Genomic DNA, 13,488 nt, shown 5'->3' with positions numbered 1-13,488 from the left:
TTAAATCTATACCTACTTTCACATCCTTGTTAGAAAAACACAGAATTCCTTTCTCCCTCTCATCCCACTTGTCCAAAAAGGCAGACATTCCCAAATAAAGACAGTCTATATTTTTTAATTTTTTGTTTTTGGTTTTCTTCTTTATTATTATTATTTTTATTATAAAGGCAAAGCCTTTAAAAGAACAACTTCCAACAGCATTTTTTTCTAATATCATGATACTGGAAAAAAGACTCCTTTCATTCACAAGGCCACCAAAAGGGGAGTAGCATATTTTTAAAATAAATAATCCTACTCCCCTCCAAAAAAATTTCAACCCTCAATGATAATGTTTTTCATCCAAAAATTATCCGTTTTATAAATGGTCAATTTCATGAGCCAAAAAGCCGTAGCACAGAGTTTAGTATAAGATACTTAAGATTTTCTTTTAATCTTTATTCACACTTACATAAAACTACATTGTGTAATCTTTCATTTTGTACATCAACAATGTTAACAATTTTGTTCTGAGAAAAATCAAAGGCATCACTTCTTCATATAGGAAATATAAGGCAAAATTAATCACCAGTTCCTATAACCATCAAGATGAAATCAGATACAGAGCTTTGGAAAAATCTTCAAAAACCAAGTATAGTAATTTTAAAAGCAAATCACAGCACACACCCTTATACATACATTTACATAAAACTCTTTTACCCACAGGGACTGGGGATGCAGTTTAGTAGCACAGCATTTGCCTAGCATGTGCAAGGCTCTGTGTTCAATCCCAGTAAAAACATACACACACACACACACACACACACACACACACACACACACCCGACAAACTCAAATATGAACTTTTTACTGTAATAAGACTTGTACACAAGTTTTATTTGTTGTTTGAGTAGGACAAGGAGAAAAAATATTTCCCACCCTAAAGGAAACCCCCAAAAGACACTTATCAACCAAGTCATGACACCTTTAACACCAAATGAACAGCTAAGTTTCCATATGACTACATAGTTAAGTCAATTCAGAATACGTTCTCTAGCTCAATACAATAGAACATGCCTTTAATACCAGCCACTCACGAGGAAAAGGAGGATCTCAAATTCAAGAATAGCCTCAGCAACTTAGCGAGACCCTCAACAACTTGGTGAGTCCTGTTTCAAAATAAAAAAAATAAATAAAAAGGACTAGGAGTATAGCTCAATAGTGAAGCATCCTTGGGTTCAATTCCCAGTATCAAAAAATAAATCAAATGAAAAGAGTAAAGAGCACATTCTCTGTTCTTAGCTAACTATACAAGACCTCGGAATATGTTATCAACATAAAATATGAAAAATATGCATACCCACCTCCCTACTAATTATTAAAGATTCTTGTATAGCCCTCTACAATCATTTTCCCCCAAAAGGAAGGAAGCAAGGATAGGAGGATGGAGGGAGGGAGGGAAGGCAGGCAGGCACCATATTTAAAAGTTAAGAAAACCAGTTTAAATGCCAGCTTCACTGTTTATTTGCTATAGGTCTTTAGGCAGATCCACTCTTCCCAACCCTCACTTCCTCATGAACACAACAATGACCACAACAATGTCCAATGTCATTGCTGCCTTCCAATCATAAACAACTGGCATAAAATGAAACCAGTAACAACATGTATAATATGAAAGAATTTGTGTGAAAGTTCTTTGAAATGCAAAGAATTGTTGGGCACAATGGCACACACCTGTAATCCAGTTACTCAGGAGAGAGAAGGAGGATTTACAAGTTTGAGGCCAGCCTAGGCAATCTAACAAGATCCTGCCTCAAAAGGGGGGCTGGGGATGCAGGAATATAGCTCTGTAGCTCAACAGTAGGCCATCGATGTGTTCAATCCATGGGGGCGGGTATTACATAAATGTAAAACCTAGTAAGAATTAAATGTCAGTTCTTATAAAAATTCTTAAGGAAAAATTGCTTCAAAATGCTAAATATAATCCAAATAATTTTTATAACGCATTAAATTATTACATAAACCAGTAGCTTTTTTTAATACGGGAGGGGCTAGGGACTAAACTCAGATTCATCCAGCATGCCAGGAGAGTGCTTTCCTACTGAATTACAGACCCACCCCTTTTTTTTTTTGAGAAAGGGTCTCCCTAAATTTCACAGGCTGGTCTCAAACCTGAGATCCTCTCGTCTCAGCCTCCCAAACTACTGGATTACAGACGTACATCGCCACTCTTGGCCTCTGAGCTTTTACAACAAAACTTTAAAGTACAGATTTAGTATCTCTTATCTAAAACACTTGGGACCAGAGCATTTCAGATTTCAAATCTTTCTAGGGAGCGATCCGCCGGCAGGGTAGTCACGTCACCCCAATTGGAGTAGGGGCAGAGCAGAGCCACCGCCCGCGCCGGGAACAGGTTCAAGGACGCTCAAGGATGCCCTGGCGTGGTAGACATGTCACCTCAATTGGAGTAAGGGCAGAGCAGAGCCACCGCCCTCGCCTGCAAGGTAGGCAGACCTGCGAACGACCGGCAGAACAGGCCCAGTGGCCCATCAGCGTGGTAGATAGATCACCCCAATTGGAGGAGGAGCACAGCCGCCGCCCGCCCCTACAAGGGAGACTTTTCAAATATACAAGAGCAATATAAATATATAGGGGGAAAATTCAATAACACAACAGTTTCACCAAGCAGAAAGAAACGCGAGCAGTATGAAAAGACAAGGAAAGAAAGGACCACAAGCAATGCAGGTCAACTCAACTTTAGAAGAGGTAATAGCTGCAGCAGATGGAATGTCAGATAAAGAATTCAGGATATACATGCTTCAGATGATCTGGAGTCTCAAGGAAGACATTAGACAGCAAAATCAGACAATGAAAGATCACTTCAACAATGAATTACATAAACAAATCCAAGAACCAAAAGATCAACTATACAGGGAGATAGAGGGTATAAAAAAACAAACAGAAATCCTAGAAATGCAGGAAGCAATAAACCAACTTAAAAACTCAATTGAGAATACTACCAGCAGAGTAGAACACTTAGAAGATAGAACATCAGACAATGAAGACAAAGTATTTCAACTTGAAAAGAACATAGACAGCTCAGCAAGACTGTTAAGAAACCATAAGCAGAACATCCAAGAAATATGGGATAACATAAAGAGAGCAAACTTAAGAGTCATTGGGATACAGGAAGGTATAGAGGTCCAAACCAAAGGAATGAGCAATCTATTCAATGAAATAATACGAGAAAACTTCCCAGACTTGAAGAATGAGACAGAACTCCAAATCCTAGAAGCCTACAGGACACCGAATGTGCAAAATCATAAGAGATCCACACCTAGACACATTATAATGAAGATGCCCAATATACAGAATAAAGAGAGAATTTTAAAAGCTACAAGAGAAAGGAAGCAGATTACATTTAGGGGTAAGCCAATCAGGATAACAGCTGATCTTTCAACATAGACTCTGAAAGCTAGAAGATCCTGGAATAACATATTTCAAACTCTGAAAGAAAATGGGTTCCAACCAAGAATTGTGTATCCAGCAAAATTAAGCTTCAGGATGGAAGATGAAATCAAAACCTTCCATGATAAATAAAAGTTAAAAGAATTTGCAGCTAGAAAACCATCTCTTCAAAACATCCTTGGCAAAATATTACAGGAAGAGGAAATGAAATATAACAATGAAAACCAACAGCGGGAGGTAGTACAGTAAAGGGGGGAAAAATAATCAAAGAGGAAAAACAAACCATGTTAAGTAACATAAACAAACAAATAAGGCTGGAAGAACAACCCATATCTCAATTATAACCCTAAATGTTAATGGCTTAAACTCACCAATTAAGAGACACAGGCTAGTAGAATGGATCACAAAACAAGACCCAACAATATGCTGCCTACAGGAGACGCATTTGATAGGAAAAGACATTCATAGACTAAAGGTGAAAGGTTGGGAAAAATCATATCACTCATATGAACTTCAGAAACAAGCAGGAGTGTCCATACTCATATCAAATAAAATAGATTTCAAGCCAAAGTTAATCAAAAGGGATAAAGAGGGACACTACACACTGCTCAAGGGAACCATACACCAACAAGACATAACAATCATAAATATATATATATGCCCCAAACAATGGTGCAGCTATGTTTATCAAACAAACTCTTCTCAAGTTCAAGATTCTAATAGACCACCATATAATAATCATGGGAGACTTCAACACACCTCTCTCACCACTGGACAGATCTCCTAAACAAAAATTGAATAAGGAAACTATAGAACTCAATAACACAATTAATAACCTAGACTTAATTGACATACATAGAATATACCACCCAACATCAAGCAGTTACACTTTTTTCTCAGCAGCACATGGATCCTTCTCAAAAATAGATCATATATTATGTCACAGGGCAACTCTTAGACAATATAAAGGAGTAGAGATAATACCATGCATCTTATCTGATCATAATGGAATGAAACTGAAACTCAACGATAAAAGAAGGAAAAATCATGCATCACTTGGAGAATGAACAATAGGTTACTGAATGATCAATGGGTTATAGAAGACATCAAGGAGGAAATTAAAAAATTCTTAGAGGGGCTGGGGATGTGGCTCAAGCGGTAGCGCGCTCGCCTAGCATGCGTGCGGCCCGGGTTTGATCCTCAGCAGCACCACATACCAACAAAGATGTTGTGTCCGCCAAGAACTAAGAAAAAATAAATAAATGTTAAAATTCTCTCTCTCTCTCTCTCTCTCTGTCCCCCCCCCTCTCACTCTCTCTTTAAAAAAAAAAAATCTTAGAGATAAATGAAAACACAGACACAACATATGGGAATCTATGGGACACACTGAAAGCAGTTCTAAGAGGAAAATTCATTGCTTGGAGTTCATTCCTTAAAAAAAAGAAAAAAACCAACAAATAAATGATCTCATACTTCATCTCAAAATCCTAGGAAAAGAAGAGCAAAACAACAACAAAAGAAATAGAAGGCAAGAAATAATTAAAATCAGAGCTGAAATTAATGAAATCGAAACAAAAGAAACAATTGAAAAAATTGACAAAACTAAAAGTTGGTTCTTTGAAAAAATAAATAAAATCGACAGACCCTTAGCCATGCTAACGAAGAGAAGAGAGAGAACTCAAATTACTAGCATACGGGATGAAAAAGGCAATATCACAACAGATACTTCAGAAATACAGAAGATAATCGGAAATTATTTTGAATCCTTGTACTCCAATAAAATAGAAGACAGTGAAGGCATGGATAAATTTCTTAAGTCATATGATCTACCCAGATTGAGTCAGGAGGATATAGACAACCTAAACAGACCAATATCAATTGAGGAAATAGAAGAAACCATCAAAAGATTACCAACTAAGAAAAGCCCAGGACGGCATGGGTATACAGCAGAGTTTTACAAAACCTTTAAAAAGGAACTAATACCAAACTTTTCAAGCTATTTCAGGAAATAGAAAAAGAGGGAGAACTTCCAAATTCATTCTACGAGGCCAACATCACCCTGATTCCTAAACCAGACAGACACTTCAAAGAAAGAAAACTACAGACCAATATCTCTAATGAACCTAGATGCAAAAATCCTCAATAAAATTCTGGCGAATCGGATACAAAAACATATCAAAAAAATTGTGCACCATGATCAAGTAGGATTCATCCCTGGGATGCAAGATTGGTTCAATATACGGAAATCAATAAATGTTATTCACCACATCAATAGACTTAAAAATAAGAACCATATGATCATCTCGATAGATGCAGAAAAAGCATTCGACAAAGTACAGCATCCCTTTATGTTCAAAACTCTAGAAAAACTAGGGATAACAGGAACCTACCTCAATATTGTAAAAGCAATCTATGCTAAGCCTCAGGCTAGCATCATTCTGAATGGAGAAAAATTGAAGGCATTCCCTCTAAAATCTGGAACAAGACAGGGATGCCCTCTCTCACCACTTCTGTTCAACATAGTTCTCGAAACAGTGGCCAGAGCAATTAGACGAAAGAAATTAAAGGCATAAAAATAGGAAAAGAAGAACTCAAATTATCACTATTTGCAGATGACATGATTCTATATCTAGCAGACCCAAAAGGGTCTACAAAGAAAGTATTAGAACTAATAAATGAATTCAGAAAGTGGCAGGATATAAAATCAACACGCATAAATCAAAGGCATTCCTGTATATCAGTGACAAATCCTCTGAAATGGAAATGAGGACAACCACTCCATTCACAATATCCTCAAAAAAAATAAAATACTTGGGAATCAACCTAACAAAAGAGGTGAAAGACTTATACAATGAAAACTACAGAACCCTAAAGAGAGAAATAGAAGAAGATCTTAGAAGAAGGAAAAATATACCCTGTTCATGGATAGGCAGAACTAACATCATCAAAATGGCGATATTACCAAAAGTTCTCTATAGGTTTAATGCAATGCCAATCAAAATCCCAATGGCATTTCTTGTAGAAATAGAGAAAGCAATCATGAAATTCAAATGGAAAAATAAAAGACCCAGAATAGCAAAAACAATGCTAAACAGGAAGTGTGAAACAGGCGGTATAGCGATACCAGACTTTAAACTACATTACAGAGCAATAGTAACAAAAACAGCATGGTACTGGTACCAAAACAGGTGGGTGGACCAATGGTACAGAATAGAGGACACAGAAACCAATCCACAAATCTACAACTATCTTATATTTGATAAAGGGGCTAAAAGCATGCAATGGAGGAAGGATAGCATTTTCAACAAATGGTGCTGGGAAAACTGGAAATCCATATGCAACAAAATGAAACTGAATCCCTTTCTCTCGCCATGCACAAAAGTTAACTCAAAATGGATCAAGGAGCTTGATATCAAATCAGAGACACGGCATCTGATAGAAGAAAAAGTTGGCTACAATCTACATACTGTGGGGTCGTGCTCCAAATTCCTCAATAGGACACCCATAGCACAAGAGTTAATAACTAGAATCAACAAATGGGATTTACTCAAACTAAAAAGTTTTTTCTCAGCAAAAGAAACAATAAGAGAGGTAAATAGGGAGCCTACATCATGGGAACAAATCTTTACTCCTCACACTTCAGATAGAGCCCTAATATCCAGAGTATACAAAGAACTCAAAATTTAGACAATAAGATAACAAATAACCCAATCAACAAATGGGCCAAGGACCTGAACAGACAATTCTCAGAGGAGGACATACAATCAATCAACAAGTACATGAAAAAATGATCACCATCTCTAGCAGTCAGAGAAATGCAAATCAAAACCACCCTAAGATACCATCTCACTCCAGTAAGATTGGCAGCCATTAGGAAGTCAAACAACAACAAGTGCTGGAGAGGATGTGAGGAAAAGGGTACACTTGTACATTGCTAGTGGGACTGCAAATTGGTGCGGCCAATTTGGAAAGCAGTATGGAGATTTCTTGGAAAGCTGGGAATGGAACCACCATTTGACCCAGCTATTCCCCTTCTCGGTCTATTCCCTAAAGACCTAAAAAGAGCATACTACAGGGACACTGCTACATCGATGTTCATAGCAGCACAATTCACAATAACAAGCCTGTGGAACCAACCTAGATGCCCTTCAATAGACGAATGGATAAAAAAAAAAATGTGGCATTTATACACAATGGAGTATTACTCTGCATTAAAAAATGACAAAATCATAGAATTTGCAGGGAAATGGATGGCATTAGAGCAGATTATGCTAAGTGAAGCTAGCCAATCCCTAAAAAACAAATGCCAAATGTCTTCTTTGATATAAGGAGAGTAACTAAGAACAGAGTAGGGATGAAGAGCATGAGATGAAGATTAACAAGGGAAATTGCATGGAAATGGAAGGAGACCCTCAGGGGTATACAAAATTATATACAAGAGGAAGTGAGGGGAAAGGGAAAAAATACAAGGGGGAGAAATGAATTACAGTAGAGTGGGTGGAGAGAGAAGAGGGGAGGGGAGGGGAGGGAAGGAGGGGAGGGGGGATAGTAGAGGATAGGAAAGGCAGCAGAATACAACAGACACTAGTATGGCAATATGTAAATCAATGGATGTGTAACTGATGTGATTCTGCAATCTGTATACGGGGTAAAAATGGGAGTTCATAACCCACTTGAATCAAAGTATGAAATATGATATATCAAGAACTATGTAATATTTTGAACAACCAACAATAAAAATTTTTTTTAAAAAATCTTTCTAGGTTCTGGAATTGTCTGCATAGACTTTACTGACTAAATAATCCTAATCTGAAAATCCAAAATATAAAACACAATCCAAAACATTTTGAGCACTAACATTATCCAACCTTTATTAACAATCATACAACAGCACTTAATACACTCTACTTATAATGATAAAGTAATTTCAACTAAACACATTATTCTAAATTAAACAATGAATCAAGATTCTCACAGAATTTTTTCCCCCCCAAAACTAGGGATCTTGTATATATGCTAGGAAAGCACTCTACCACTGAGCTACATCCCCAGGCCCAGATTCTCACTACTTAACTTATGAAGCCAGGTGCAGTGGAGAACACCTGTAATCCCAGCAGCTCAAGAGGCAGAAGCAGGAGGATTTTGAGTTCCAAGCCAGCCTCAGAAATTTAGCAGGGCCCTAGGCAACTCAGTGAGACCCCATCTCTAAATAAAATACAAAAAGGAGTAGGAATGTGGCTCAGTGGTTAATGACCCAGAGTTTAATCCCCAGTACCAAAAAAAAAAAAAATGACAGAAATTTCATAAAACTCACAAAAAAACTATATGTAGATCGTTTTTTAAAAAATAATAAACAGCCAGGCATGGTGGTACATGCCTGTAATCCCAGCAGCTCCGGAGGCTGAGGCAGGAAAATCCAAAGTACAAAGCTAGTCTCAGCAACTTATCAAGGGCCTAAGCTACTTAGCAAGACTTGTCTCGAAAAAAACATATGAAAAGGGCTGGGGATGTGGCTCAGTGGTTAAGCACCCCCGGGTTCAATCCCTGGCTTCAAAAATAAAATTGAATTTAAAAAAATAATAAATAATAACAGGAGTTGGGTACAGTAATCCCAGCAACTCAGGAGGCTGAGGCAGGAGGATTTCAAATTTAAGGCCAGCCTCAGCAATTTAGCAAGAACACATTAAAATGAAAAACAAAAAGGTCTGGGGATGTAGCTGAGTGGTAAGTACCCTGGGTTTGATCCCCAAGACCAGTAGTAGTAGTAGTAGTAGTAGTAGTAGTAGTAGTAGTAGTAGTAGTGGTGATAATAATAATACTAAATTCAGTACTGTGGGTATACAGCCTATAATCCCAATTACTCTGGAGGCTGAGGCAGAAGACAACAAGTTGAAGTCTAGCCTGGGCAACTTAGTGAGACCCTGTCTAAAAATAAAATACTACATGGGAAGCTAAGGCAGGAGGCTCCTAAGTTCAGAGCCAGCTTCAACATCTTAGCAAGGTCGTAGATAACTTAGTGAGACCCTGCCTCAAAATAAAAATAAATAAATAAAAATAAAAAGGGCTGGGAATGTAGCTCAGTGGTAAAGCACCCCTTGGTTCAATCCCCACTACAGGATGTGGGGTGATATGCCAGTTTCATTTTCCAGATACCAGCTACTTGTTTTGGAGCTGTCTCTCAAGTTTGGTGCCTTTTTCAACATCAATCACTTGTCTTATGTAAATTTTCACAACCACATTAACTCACAATAAAAAATATATATAAATAGACCAGGCTTATTAAATCTGTTATACATAATCCATTGTGGCATCATTCTAAGTAGCTACTCATAGGCTGAAAAGTGAAGAAAAGTTATTAAAGTAATTACTAAGATTCATTTAAGTAAGAAAGTATAGAACATTACAAGAAGTTCTGTTTAAAAAAAAAAAAAAAGGAATGCAGGGTATTTTCTGACAGGCAAACAGGACAGCTGGAACAAAGCTGCTGGAGCAACAGCTGTGCACCATGTACTGCTCAGCTAAAACCACAAACTAAAGTAACCCATGTCAGACAACTTCATTTGATTAATCGGCTCAGTCAATGGCTTCTTCCTGAAACTACTACAAAGAAATCTAAATTATATGTGTAATTCACAATAATTTTATTTGTTTATTTATTTATTTGGTACTGGGGACTGACCCCATGGGTGCTTTCCCACTGAGCTACATTCCCAGTCCTTTTCTTTTTTTTATTTTGAGACAGTGTCTTTCTAAGTTGCTGAAGGTCCTGTTATATGGCTAAGGCTGACCTCCAAGTTACAATCCCCCTCCCTCAGAATCCCAAATCACTGGGATTACAGGTTTACACCACACTTAGCTAATCTGCAATGATATAGGAAATTTAAAAAAAAAAATTCTGTAACTCTAAATATAAAACTATAAATATAAAATTAAAAACTGAGAATCACAATCTAACATTTTAACAGAAGACAAGATTTCCGTTATATTTTCAGACCTACTAAAATAATGATCATGAACCATAGCACACTACAGTCCCAGCTACTTGGGAGGCTGATACAGGAGGATCACTTGAGCCTGGGTGTTTGATGTTTTATTTTGTGGTGCTGGGGTTTGAACCCAGGGCCATGTGCATGCGAGGCAAGTACTCTACCACTGAGCTACATCCTCAGCACCAAGCCAGTTATGAGACCAGCCTGGGTAACACAGTTAGACCCTATCTCACAAAAAAATAAAATAAATAAGATTTCATAATGGCAAGGAACTTACAAAAACAAAAATAACATCACCATTCCAACTGGCATTCTTAACATTAAACTAAATGAAAAGAACTTTAACACCATAAAATAGTGCAGTGGTTATAAGAAATTTTTTAACATTAGTCAGGCACGATGGTACACACCTGTAATGCCAGCTACTGGGGAGACTTTAGGCATAACAATCAAGAGTTTAAAGTAAGCTGGACAACTTGGTGACACCCTGTCCCAAATTAAGAAACAAAAAGGACTGTGGATGGAGCTCAGTTGTAGAGCTCCCTGGGTTGGCTCCATGCAGTATATGAAAATAAGAATTAATGCAGTGCTTGAGTAAGCTTTACCATTATACCTACTTAAACATCTACAACTTGTTATTAAATTATCACAAACTTATACCTTTGTTTTACATTTTTATCTCCATGTTTTTATTTTAAAAACTCACAAAGCACACTCTAACTGTAAATGCATTTTTTCTTGGTTTGAAATACATGCCTATAACCCTATATTCAGTTCCCATAAGAGAGGGTATAAGGCTATGTGGGCTTGTGCACATACATACACATACACACCTAAGGCAAACTCCCTACCTTATTTAGTAGATGCATCTTAAATTCAGAAGCAATAAGGGCAAAATTACAAATTTAATAGTCCACATTGTTTTCCACATTATTTTTCCACATTGTTTCTGAAACTTAAATTATATTATTATCACAAATCTTCCTTTGCAGTTTGACTTGACTGATTAGTATTCTTTCTCTTTCAGCTAACAAACTGCTGACTGTTAATCTCAACCACATGTCATCATTTAACCAAAAACAAGGTATTAGGAGAAAACCCACCAGGAAATAAGACAAAAGTAGTGACTCCTTAAGACATTACCCTCAAGTCTGTCTCACATTTCCTGAGTCAGAATTTCCAGAAAGAAATTAATGATGACTACTATGTCCAAAGACTTTTTTGGATAAAACTGAATGCTTATGGATCAATTGCTAAAACTTCTAAAACTAGGATTCAAATGTGCATCTGCCTTATTGATCTTCTCATTTCAGAGATGCTCTGAAATTTAAAAATGAAAACCAGTTCTTTGCTCTCTTCATTAACAGGCTGCTATGAAGCTATCCTATAACAGATATTACTCATCTTTCCTAATATCTTTTCCCTAGTTATTTTCTATTTCCTATTTAAGGCCTAATATTAGCAATTAATAAACAGCAACAAATATTTTCCTATGCACTTAGTTCTATGTTACAAATGTATCCCTGATCTATATTCTCAAAATCTAAATAGGAAGAACAAACAAATGCAACGAAGAGGCATACATTCAGGCCAAGCAATCTTAAGATCAAAGACTTAGGTTGGGCACAGAGACCCTTACCACCTATAATCCCAGCTGCTCAGTAGGCTGAGACAGGCTGAAGTTCCAGGCCAGCCTGGGCATTTTACTGAGATCCTGTTTCAAAATAAAATGTAAACAGATTGGGCATTGACTGCAGTGGCAGAGCACTGCCTACCATTTGTAAGCCCCTGGGTTCAATCCCCAACCACCCCCCCCACACACACACACACACACAAAGTCCTACTAAAATACTTGTTTACATCCTTGTGTTTAGAGGGTTTTAAATATTGCCTAGGTCAATCAGACACAGAATCTTTCCCTACTTCAAACCTTCCATTTGAAAAATGAAGAAACTGAATCCAGAAAAGTGAATTGACTTTTCCGTGGCCACACAGTCATACAGCAGTTGAATCAAGACACAAATTTGACTCACAGGTTGCCGTTTCTTAGACAAACAATATAAATTTTTCCATGTCTAGAATTCTTTAAAAACAAAAACACGGAAGCTGTATTGTTTAATTTCATTAGGCAACTTAGGACTAACAAAAGCAATCACAAGAAATACGTTTCTTAGAAATAACCTCTACTTTTGAAATAACTTCCACTTTTATACCCTCAATACAAGGGAAATAAAATGATATAAACAAACTTGCTCAAGTCTGTATAAACAATGGTTAAAGGTTAAAAACAAAGAATATAAAGTACAAAAAAAAGAATAAAAACAAATTTACACAGATTTCACAAATTACTGGATTCCTCCACTAACAGAGAATCTCAGATTTGATTTTTAAACATTATAAACTATTCACAAAGTTGAAAAAAGAACTTAGCAAGGCCCTAAGCAACTCAGAGAAACCCCATCTCTAAGGGCTGGGGATGTCCCTGGTAAGCCCCTCTGGGTTCAATCCCTGGTACAAAAAAAAAAAAAAAGTTGAAAAAAATGTTAAATACAATTGAAGTCAAGCAAATGCATACAAACACAAAACCAAGAATGGCAATATAAATATAATATAGGATGAAATACAGAGTAAAATACACAAGAATGATACTACTTAATGATAAAAGATTTAATCATTCTAACTTTTATATAATAAATAATATACCATCAAAGAAAAGCAAAATCAGAAATGCATGGAAAAATCAGGTCTTCACAAAAGATTTAATAAAACTACTTCAGAGCCTCACAGATTAAACAGGCATAAAAAAGGATATAAAAAAATTTATAATATTATTGACAAGATCCATTTTAATTTATTTGTGTAAAACTTTGTACCTCATATGCTACAAATATTCTCCACTTATATTCTAGGAATGGCTACAAAAAACAATTGTAAATTTCTTTTTCTTTTTGGTGGTGATGGGGGAGAGTACCAGGGACTAACCACTAAGCCACATCCGCAGCCCCCACCCTATTTATTTATTTATTTATTTATTTATTTATTTAGAGGCAGGGTC

General features: G+C 36.7%; 1 protein-coding gene and 1 non-coding gene across 3 annotated transcripts in view; both read right to left on the bottom strand.

Moving 5' to 3' along the window:
- Rras2 (RAS related 2) overlaps window positions 1-13,488 on the bottom strand; it is an 85,780-nt gene that overhangs the window by 59,321 nt on the left and 12,971 nt on the right. The gene's annotated exons all lie outside the window — the stretch shown is intronic.
- Trnaa-cgc (transfer RNA alanine (anticodon CGC)) lies at window positions 10,540-10,612 on the bottom strand. Its single transcript has one exon. It is a non-coding gene; the product is annotated as a tRNA-Ala (tRNA).

Source organism: Ictidomys tridecemlineatus, chromosome 4 (genome assembly GCF_052094955.1).
Source record: "Ictidomys tridecemlineatus isolate mIctTri1 chromosome 4, mIctTri1.hap1, whole genome shotgun sequence".
Classification (NCBI taxonomy): Eukaryota; Metazoa; Chordata; class Mammalia; order Rodentia; family Sciuridae; genus Ictidomys; species Ictidomys tridecemlineatus.
This window is presented reverse-complemented; position numbering and strand designations above follow the sequence as displayed.